The sequence below is a fragment of the Poeciliopsis prolifica genome, unplaced genomic scaffold, assembly GCF_027474105.1.
Source record: "Poeciliopsis prolifica strain line A6 unplaced genomic scaffold, Auburn_PproV2 SCAFFOLD073, whole genome shotgun sequence".
Classification (NCBI taxonomy): Eukaryota; Metazoa; Chordata; class Actinopteri; order Cyprinodontiformes; family Poeciliidae; genus Poeciliopsis; species Poeciliopsis prolifica.
Genome location: NW_026562448.1, coordinates 629,898 through 640,000, shown reverse-complemented (window position 1 = coordinate 640,000; position 10,103 = coordinate 629,898). Strand labels below are relative to the sequence as shown.

Sequence of the window (10,103 nt, the reverse complement as noted above, 5' to 3'; positions counted from 1 at the left end):
CGCTATACTTCATGTTATTACAACAGCAGCATATCCACATAGGCAATATTACTGACTGCAGACTCCGCCTGTGGTCTGGATGACCTCTGCTCTGTGAATTTGACGTGTTTTATGCTTCCTGTCTTTTGCTATTTATGGCATTTTCCCTTTGCATCAATTTAATGAATTTGCAAACTATTTATTTTCTGTGTATTGGTTGCAAAGTTTACACCAGCTCTGTTCAATCTGCGTTGATCCGACTCCCGTCCATTTGTCTACAAACTGTGGTTGGTTCTCAGAATGTTAAATCCGTTATTACCTCTGACCTCTGGTCCTCCTGACTTTGGTCTGGATTCAGTTGAAGTGAACTCTACTTCGGTTGAATGTGAACGCCAAGCGAACTGGAGACCGCTCCAAAGCAGGAAATGGACTACAGCACAGGGCATTCTGGGTAAATACAACCAAAGCTAATATGCTAGCCTAGGGTTAGCAGCAGAAATGGCTCCCTGGTCTTCAGCCAAAGACTAAAGAGAAATCCTCCAGCACTAAACTCTGACGCCTCCATCTTGTTTCATCTGGTGAAACAGGAAGTTGCTCTCAGCGTCTTCAGAGGTTTTAGTGTCGTTTCCTGCAGTGGTTGTTGGTGCAGCGCCCCCACAGGCCAGGAGGGGAACAGAAATGTGCATGTCGTTGGCAGCCTGCCGGCCACCGTACTTCCTCCTGGGCCAACAGGAAAAGCAGCACAGTGTGTTTCTGACGTACCATTTAAAGTGTTTTCTTCCAGCCTGTAGGGGGCGCCACAGCAGACCTTGTGTCTCCATCTGTGATGTGGACATGTTGAGCATTTCCTGTTATAAATCTTCCTAACAGAATCTCCCTGAGCGGTCAGAGGGGTGTGAAACGTTGTGCAGGGCAGATCCGGTGGTTTCTGCAGCTCCTGCTCATGTGAGGCACAGGAAACAGGAAGGGCTGTTCCGGCCGGAGCGGCACAGGAAACCCGGAGCCCCAGGAGATCACGCCAACGTGGCAGGAAGCTGCTGATCCGTCTGAGCCCAAAGGATCTGCTCCAAACTTCCACATGTCTCCTGATGCTGGATTGTAACTCTCATCGTGTTCCTGCTGCTTCCTAACGTTGGGAATGTTTTCCACTGAGTCGCCAATAAAAGCCAGGCTGTGTGCAACAGAGCTCAGTTGTGTGTCGTTAATAAGCAGCTCTCTGGATGGCAGACTGGGAAGACAGGAAATGACGTCAGAGGTCCCATGCAGCGCCTCAAATACGCTGATGTGTTTGAGGCTGCACGTCCAGGAGGGGGCGCTGTTTGACCCTCTCTAGGACAAGTGTGAATGGAGTTTCATTGAACTCGGTTTCCCAGAGTTCATCTGTGCAGGAAGCCTTTTGTAAAATGATACAGGAAGAATTAAAGGCAATAATTTGCTTTGTTCAGCCAAAAAGGTATTTTTCAGTCATATTATTATATTCGCCATATTATACAGATATTCATAAATCCAAACAAGAGGTTTCATTCACAAGCTAAATATTTAGCTTCCCAAGTATATATTTAGTTAGCAAGCCAACTAAATATTTAATTTGAAAGCTAAATATTTTGCTTGTAAAATAAATATTTAGCTTCCTAACAAAATATTTAATCTTTGAATTAAATGTTTATTTTGAAACACATTTATGAACGTAGAAACATTTTAGTGAAAATGAACACTGACATATTTCCTTTATGACTAAATAAAAACAAATTATTGCTTTTCATTTTACAATCGGCTCCTGCGTCTGACCTGGTGATCAATCGATTGATTAGAGCCCAGAGGTTCTGATCGGTTCAGGAGCCAACCGGATCTGGTCAGAACCGATCAGAACCAAGAACTCTTCCCAGAGCTGAATTTATTGCCAAATTATTCTACAAAATAATGATATGGATATTCATGTTAATCAATAGAAAGACTCATTTCAATACTCAGTCATTCTGTAAACAGTCAAAATAATCCGATTAATATTCATTAGTCTTCAGAAACTCATCTTAATATTTAAATGACTCTGCAGAGGAAGCTGAGCAGCAGGACGGACAGGAGGTTCGGCTGCAGCTGACTGGATCAGAACAGCAGGTCCCGATTGTCCTGCTGCAGGGGGCGGGGCCTGCAGCTGTCTCACCTGGACAGGTGAGCCTGCAGCAGCAGCAGATCGTCTCTTCCAGCCTGGATTATTTCTGGAAGTTTCATCTCAGCGTCCAGAGGGAAAAACATTCCCACAGAGTTCTGGGTCTGCTGGTTCCGATCCTGCTCTCTGGTTTTCAGACACGTTTCAGTTTCAGCCTGAACGATTCATCTGGCTTTAAGGTTTTATTTCATTAAAATGTTTTATTTTGAAGATTCTGTTTGTCACGTGACCCCCAGCTGCGGCCCGCCCTCTTCCCTATAAAAGTCCCGCTTATTGCCGCCCTCACTCACGCGTCCGACCGTCTGTGAAGGCAACACCGGCAGAGACACAGTGAGCGGCGTCGCCCGCAAACTGAGCGTTTCTGCGTGGCGGCCTGCGGGAGGAAGAGGAGGAAGAGGAGGTAAGCGGAAACCTAACAGTTTGTGGTTCCGCTGCTGGTTCTGTGGTCCTGCAGGGTGTGTTCGGCTCCGTTCGGCTCCGTTCGGCTCCGTTCGGTTCCGTTCGGCTCTTTTCACGCGGCTCCAGCAGCTTCCACCGCCTCGCGCTTCTTTCATCCGGACAAAAGCTGCGCGGCGTCACCTGCCCAGCGGGACGTCCACGTGGTGGTTACCATGGCGACGACGAGCTGTCAGCGCAGTCCGGTTCGGAACGGTCCAAACAGACAGAGCTCGTTCAGATCCAGAACGTTCTTTAGGGAGCCGAACATGAAGGAGGAGCGAGTCCAATCGGAACCAGCTGCTGCTGAAAGAACCGACTCCAGCACAGCAACGGTTCTGATCCCGAACTGGTCTGGGTTCGGTTCTGATCCCGAAACTGGTCTGGGTTCGGTTCTGATCCCGAACTGGTCTGGGTCCGGTTCTGATCCCGAACTGGTCTGGGTTCGGTTCTGATCCCGAACTGGTCTGGGTTCGGTTCTGATCCCGAACTGGTCTGGGTTCGGTTCTGATCCCGAACTGGTCTGGGTCCGGTTCTGATCCCGAACTGGTCTGGGTTTGGTTCTGGTCTGAAGCAAAGCCAGCAGCAGGTGGTTCTGTTGGTTTGTTTCTCTGTTCCCCTTGGTGCGGTTCTGGTTCTGATCAGCTTTAATTATTGATTCTGATGGATCAATAATTGATTCATAAATATTTTCTGTTCCCTGCAGTTATTAATTTCATTCCTGTTGGTTTCCTTTGATCATTTCCCATGGAAATATTCTTGCTACTGGGAGCACTGGGAACACTGGGAGCAATGTTCTAAATGACTGGAAGGATCAGAGGAAGTTTTTCTTCTCTGATGAACAAACCGAACAAAAAATGCTTTGACTGTTCCTCTGTAACTCTACCAGATGGTTCTGTTGGGTCTCTGCGGTTCTGTTGGACCCATGCAGGTCTGTCCTGGACAGACTTTGATGTTGGACATGTTTCCAGTCTTAAAGGGCCAGCAGCTTTTCCTCTTCAGCCTGGCAGCCTCCAGGCTGGACCTGCGCCCCTCCAGGCTGTTAGTTGATTCGATTTTATTGTTTGACTTTTTAAAGACTCGTAGTTTGTATTTAGTCATCGTTAATGTCTTCCAATGACATATAATCATAATATTTTCAACTTTCCTGTCAACATTAAACATCTTTAAACTTAAACCTGTTGGCTGAGTGCTCGGTAGCGCCCCCTACCACCATGCTCAGCAGCTTCTCTGGGAGAAACTCTGAGCCACTTTTATGTAAAATATACTTTTTTTCATGTTTCCATCATATTTTAATGTGTTTCCTTGCAGCTTTGATTCTTTCATGTTTCAGAAACTCTTTAGTCCCCATTCAGCTGAGCAAAACGCTGGGGTGAACTTAGCCCCGCCTTCGAGGCACAGCTCTCCCACTCAGCTTATTTTAACTCGCCACTTTAAATTAGAGCTTCAGGGAGACAGAAAACTGGCCTGTTGGGTTTAAAGCATCATGGTGGAGGTCAGGGGTCAGGGGGTCTTTATCTGGTGTGGACGTTCCTGGAATCTTCTAGACCAGGGTGTCAACATCTGGTCCTGGAGGCCCGGCGTCCTGCAACCTTTAGATGAGCCTCTGCTGCACCTGAATAAAATAAAAGGTCATTAAGGCTCTGCAGAACTGATCTACACAAGAAGGAGGTAATTAAGCCATTTCATTCCTGTGTTTGTACCTGTGGCACATCTAAAAACTACAGGACAGCGTCCCCAAGATCTGGAGTTTGACACCCCGGCTCACTGGTCATACTGGAACTCGGTCACCTGCCTGAGGGAACCAGCAACACGCTCAAACCGGAGGATTATCAGGATTTTGTTTCCATCTTGTTGCTGTTTGTTTCTTAAGCCGTTGGTCATGTGACGTCTGGTTGGTCATGTGATGCAGCACAGGATTGTGGGTCGAGAGCCGATTCTGGTCATTTTTTCAATGTTGAAACTGTAGAAAAGTTTGTGTTATCAGTCGTGGAGCAAAATGAATGAGATTCAGTGGTATGCATGCTAATGCATTAATGGTAGAGCTAATTTTTAAACTTAGTATTTTACTAACTTTAAAAACTATTAAAGTTTTTAAATTTCCTCTTGGCTTCCCCTGGATGAATTATTCCTGATAAATTCTGGAGCACCAATTTTCTTTTTTATTTAAAGAAAATTAAATGTTAATATTTTTGGTTTTCAACTGTTTAATTCTTCACTAGCTAGTTGTTTAGATTCATGCTTTATTTTGAAGTTTCCTCTCCTCGCCCCCCTCTGAGCCAGTCAGTACTCAGTGTCATGCTTTAGCATTAGCTCCTGCTAAATATGATGTTGATGTAGCGCTTTAGTGCTACCCCGTTTAGTGGAACTGCAGTTTGATTGGTGCTAAACTGTTAGCGTAGCTCAGGTTTAGCCAGCGGTGATGCTGTGATCCATATCGGCCCAGATTTTCTGATCCTGTTTCCCAGACCAGACCAGCAGGTGACCTGGTGGTGCCAACTTCAGCCTGGGCCCGTTTGGGCCTGGTACTGTTTCAGCCGGGCTCCAGCTGCTTGTTGTCGGGTTCTGTGGTTCCCCTGAGGTCCAGATGTTGAACATTGGCAGGTTCTGTTGGTGTTGAAGTGGATCCAGAGTAGCTTGGAGTTCTGCTCCGTCCTCAGTTCTTATGTAAGGTTGGTTCTGGTTCTGTTTGCTAACACAACCCGGTATCAGCACGAGTTGGAGACCCGTTCAGCTGGACGATCCTCAGAGTGACCAGGAGTCGGGAAATGACCTTCTGAACTATATTCCAGCTGATGAGGCGTTCAGGGGCTTCAGGAAACTTCAGTGCCGATAGAGCTGTGGTGTTTGAGGAGCAGCAGAGACCTGGTCTGGGCCGGCCCAGATGTGGTCGCAGGGCGTGTCCGCAGGGCGTGTCGCCAGGCCGCCTGCTGCAGCTATAAATATCCTCGGCTGCAGCCACATCACAGGAAGGTTTAACCCCGCGGTGCCTGGTGGAGCCGGGCTTCCACACACCGAGCGGCTCGGTGGAAAAAGTGACGGCTGGATGGTTCAGCAGTCTGGTCTCATCTTCTGAAGCTGTGGAACTGGTTGTTGTGTCTCATTACTGGGAAATCAAAGCTCAGAAACGGATCACAAAGGGAAAAACAATCAAAAACAAAGAAAATTTAGAAAGATAAGAAATCACCTGAAATCTGTCAGCGTTTGGAAACGCTGCTGTTCTGTGCTAACGGGTAGAGCTAACACCGTGCTAACACCTGTTAGCAAGGAATCAGCTCTAAAAAGATTTTTAATAACTGCTGTAATTCTCAGTTATTGATCCATAACTTTGTCTTCGGATCGATTAGCTTCGATTTGTGAATATTGATGGATTGATTATTGGCATGAACAGATCAGGTTCTGCTGCTCCGTTTCTCAGTACAAAGCTTGACTTTAGAAGCTGATCTTCCTGTTGGGAAAGGAACTGAACCAAACGGTTCAGAATCATGAAGCTCCACTGAAACAATTTGCTGTTTTGCTACAGAATCCTGTTGTCTGAAAAGTGCGGTGTGCATTTACATTAAGCACCCCTGATCTGTAGAGACTCCACAGAACGTCTGGATGGAGAAGATCAACATCCTGACGGACCCTCAGGTCTGAACTTGGACTAGGCCATGCTCTGATCTAACCCATCTCCAGCTTGTTGCCCTGCTGGAAGCTGAACTTTGACCCCAATCTCAGGGCTGCATCTTCCCACAGCATGATGCTGCCAGCACCGTGTGTGTGTAGTTAAGATCGGGCTCCTGATCAGTTTACTTCCTGCTTTTTGCTAGCTGCTAGCATTTTATCTGCCGGTTCAGTGACTCCTGAACCTGAACTGGTTCATTTGGGTTAGTCAAAGTAAAGAGACTAATTAGAGATGAGCTTTAAAGTTTTTATCAGCAGGAATCTGTTTCCTTCCACTTCCTGCTGATTTATCACTGAAAACTCCAAAATAAAGTCTGTTTGGACCGGCCGTGTGAGCGCTTTGCTTGTTTTGGTATTTGATGAGAATCTCCTCTCTGATTGGCTGCAGGCAGAACTGGAACATTTGGTTCAGATGGCAGCCAATCAGAGGAAATGAGATTAGCGTCGCGCTAATCAGAGTCACGGCTTCCCAGTTTGGACGGTTCTGGTAGAATCTGACCCGCTGGACCGGGTCGGGTTCTGAGGAAAGTTTACCCAGACATGCTGGACTGTCACCATGGCAACCCATGCAGGTTAGGGAACCGGTACCGAACCGGTACCGAACCGTTACCGAACCGGTAGAACCGGGAAAGTGGGTCTGCACGGATTCAGCAGAATAAAAGTTCTGATCCGGGATCCGTTTCTCTGAGTCACCAGCAGGGGCAGCCAGAGAGTCCGGTTCTGATGGGTCTGATGTCCGGTCCGGTTCTGGGTTCTGGAGGTTCTGATCAGCAGCCCGGTTCTGGTACCTCAGGCTCAGGGTTTATTGATCTGCTAATCACCATGGTTCTGATAGTTTGGACTTTTGGGTCTGTTCAGAACCAGAACCGGGTTCTGAACAGAACCACAGAGCCAGATCAGATCATTTCAGTTATTGATCCATAATTTAATGAGTTCCTTCAGAACCGGTTCTGGACCCGACTTTATTTTTTATGGTTTTACAGAACCAGAACCGGGTTCTGCTTCAGTCTGGATCAGGTTCTGATGTGTAACCGGGTCAGAGGAGTGGTTCTGGTTTTATAACCAGAGATTGAATTCTGAGCGGGTTAATGTGTAACCGAGTTCTGGTTTGGAAGTGGATCAGAACCAGCTGAAAATTGTTCTGATGGTCTGTGGAGACTGGACTGAGCAGCCTGATCGGTTCTGACCCAATCTGACCGTTCCAGTGATGCATCGGAGCATTACGTGAGAGGCGCCGGTCAGAGGTTCTGGTTCCGCTCAGCAGAACCACTCAGTGCCAGAACAGAACTGAGGTCCAGCTGCAGAACCTCCAGAACCTCAGTCTACAGAACTGGTTCTGTCTCTGAGGAATATCGAACTGGTTCTGAACTGCTGGATCCATTTGGATCAGAACCGTTCTGAATGGCAGAGGTGTGGAGTTTCTGCCACCTGAAACTATTGGTTCTGGTTCTGGTTACCTGCAGCATGGGCAAGGTCCGATTGTCTTATCAGTTCTGCAGAACTGCTGCGTCAGTCGGGGCAAGTCCAGTCAGGTCAAAGGTCAAACAGAAGGCGCAGGTGAGCTGGAGCTCGGTACCGGGTTGGGTCCGGTGGATGCAGCAGCTGGATCCAACAGAACCGCCTGCTTCTGATCCAGACCAGACGGAACCGGGCCGGGGGACATGTACGTCCTGTGCACCCTGGCCGTCCTCACGGTCCACAGCCTCCTCAGGAAGCGGGTCGGTACCGGGCCGGACAGAACCTCTGAGGCTGCAGGGACAGAGGAGGTTCTGGAGGTTCTGGAGGACGGAGTCGGGTCGGTGAGCCGAGGGAGGACCCAGGTCCAGGTGAGGGAGCAGAACCGGGCTGGGAAATAAACCGGAGCAGTTTAAGGTTCTGGTTCTGATTCTGGTTCTGGTTGGAGAATAAATGTTTGAATTGAAATCATCAGTTGTCAGCACAGCTAGCCAGGAAGTTAGCTTCACAAAGCTCCATTCGCCTCAACATTAGCAGAAGCTAACGCTAACATTTAGACTTTTATTAAAGTCAAAATGTTTAAAATGACGGCAGCAGCTTTAAAGGCTCAAACGCATCAAAATGTCCTGAAATTCTGATAGAACATAGCATCAGCTAATGCTAACTGATGCTATGCCAGTTAATGCTAATGTTTCCACAATGGGAACAGAACCATTAAGACGGGTCACTTCCTGGCTGTTTCCATGGAAACCAACCACAAAAGTAACAGTCAGGAGAAACCAGAGAGTCTCAGTGATGTCACTTCCTGTCAGCTTACCCCTGGCCAAGGTTGTTTCATCATCATCATCATGATGAAGAGCATCTGCAGTGTGATCATTTAGCTAGCTAGCTAGGCTAATATTTAGTTAGCATAAGCATTATGTCTCAGCTGAGGATGAGGATGAAGATTTGTAGCATAAAGCTGAAAATGTGACTGAAGGTTTTCTGGAAAATAATCTCATAATCAGCTGCTGGTCTAAACAGAAATAAAGTCAATAACAGAAACTAGACGAAGCTGAAGCGGCTTCACGTTTTCCTCAGTGACGTCACGAAGCCAGGTCAGCCAATCAGCAGTGCAGCAGGTGGGGGAGGGGCCTCAGAGCGGGCAGCTAGCAGCAGGTGGGGGAGGGGCCGCTGCGCTTAAATATGAATCAATGAGTGGAGGAGGATGCTGCTCTGCTGTTGCTAGGGAGACGGAGGGAGGAAGCAGAGAGAGAGAGAGTGTGTGTGTGTGTGTGTGTGTGTGTGTGTGTGTGTGTGTGTGTGTGTGTGTGTGTGTGTGTGTGTGTGTGTGTGTGTGTATGAGAGAGAGAGGGAGCCTGCTGCCGTTTGTCGCCATAAAGCTGCAGCTCTGAGGAAGATGAAGGGATGAGACTGCTGGGAGGTAAGGGATGGATGGATGGATGGATGGATGGATGGATGGATGGATGGATGGATGGATGGATGGATGGATGGATGGATGGATGGATGGATGGAGGAGCGGCTGCAGCAGCAGACATGCGGCTCTGTAACCTGATGCAGCTGCTCCAGTTTCTGCAGTCTGACGGTCGCAGCGTTTCTCTCCCGTCTTTCTGCTGCTGAGCGGGCAGCTAGCAGCAGGTGGGGGCGGGGCCTCAGAGCGGGCAGCTAGCAGCAGGTGGGGGCGGGGCCTCAGAGCGGGCAGCTAGCAGCAGGTGGGGGCGGGGCCTCAGAGCGGGCAGCTAGCAGCAGGTGGGGGCGGGGCCTCAGAGCGGGCAGCTAGCAGCAGGTGGGGGCGGGGCCTCAGAGCGGGCAGCTAGCAGCAGGTGGGGGCGGGGCCTCAGCAAGATATTTTGGTAGCTTTCTTGGCTTTAGGGTGGAAGTCAGGCAGAGCAGCTGATCAGTATTGATCAGCTGGTATTGATCTTTCCAGAGGAGACCGATGCTTCCAGCCTGACCTGTCGACCTTTGACCCAGCAGCTTCTGGTTCTGTTCAGCGAGAGAAAAGTAATGAATGATTTTTGAAATTGCATAAAAATAACTGGAATATTTTTAGTCATTAAAAACAATTCAGCAACAAAAACCTGAAATAATGTTTTTCACTGAAAAAGATATTAAACCTGAAACTAAATAACTTAAATCATCATTTAAAAAGTTTCCAATAATGTAATTTGACCCAAACAGATCGGATCGTTTTCATTTGTGGAAAATATTTCAGGTTTTCACGATTTGCCCAGAAAATCAAAGGCTGAACTGGAACAAATTCAGTATTTTTACAGTATAATGCTGGCAGCAGGGTTACCAGCATTATACCGTTAATATACAGTAACTGTAATTAACTTTACAGTATATTACCGTCACCAAAGAAATCTTTTGATTATTGCTGTTTTTATCAGACTCACAG

At 47.7% G+C, this 10,103-nt stretch overlaps 1 protein-coding gene across 1 annotated transcript in view; it reads left to right on the top strand.

Moving 5' to 3' along the window:
- The window catches only part of LOC129352171 (cyclic nucleotide-gated cation channel beta-3-like), a 37,051-nt gene extending 35,887 nt beyond the window's left edge, over positions 1 to 1,164 (top strand). The window contains 1 exon segment of the mRNA XM_055021040.1: positions 1 to 1,164. This exon segment is cut by the window's left edge and continues 838 nt beyond it. The gene's annotated coding sequence lies outside the window, so the exon portion shown is untranslated.
- The last annotated feature ends 8,939 nt before the right edge of the window (positions 1,165 to 10,103 follow it).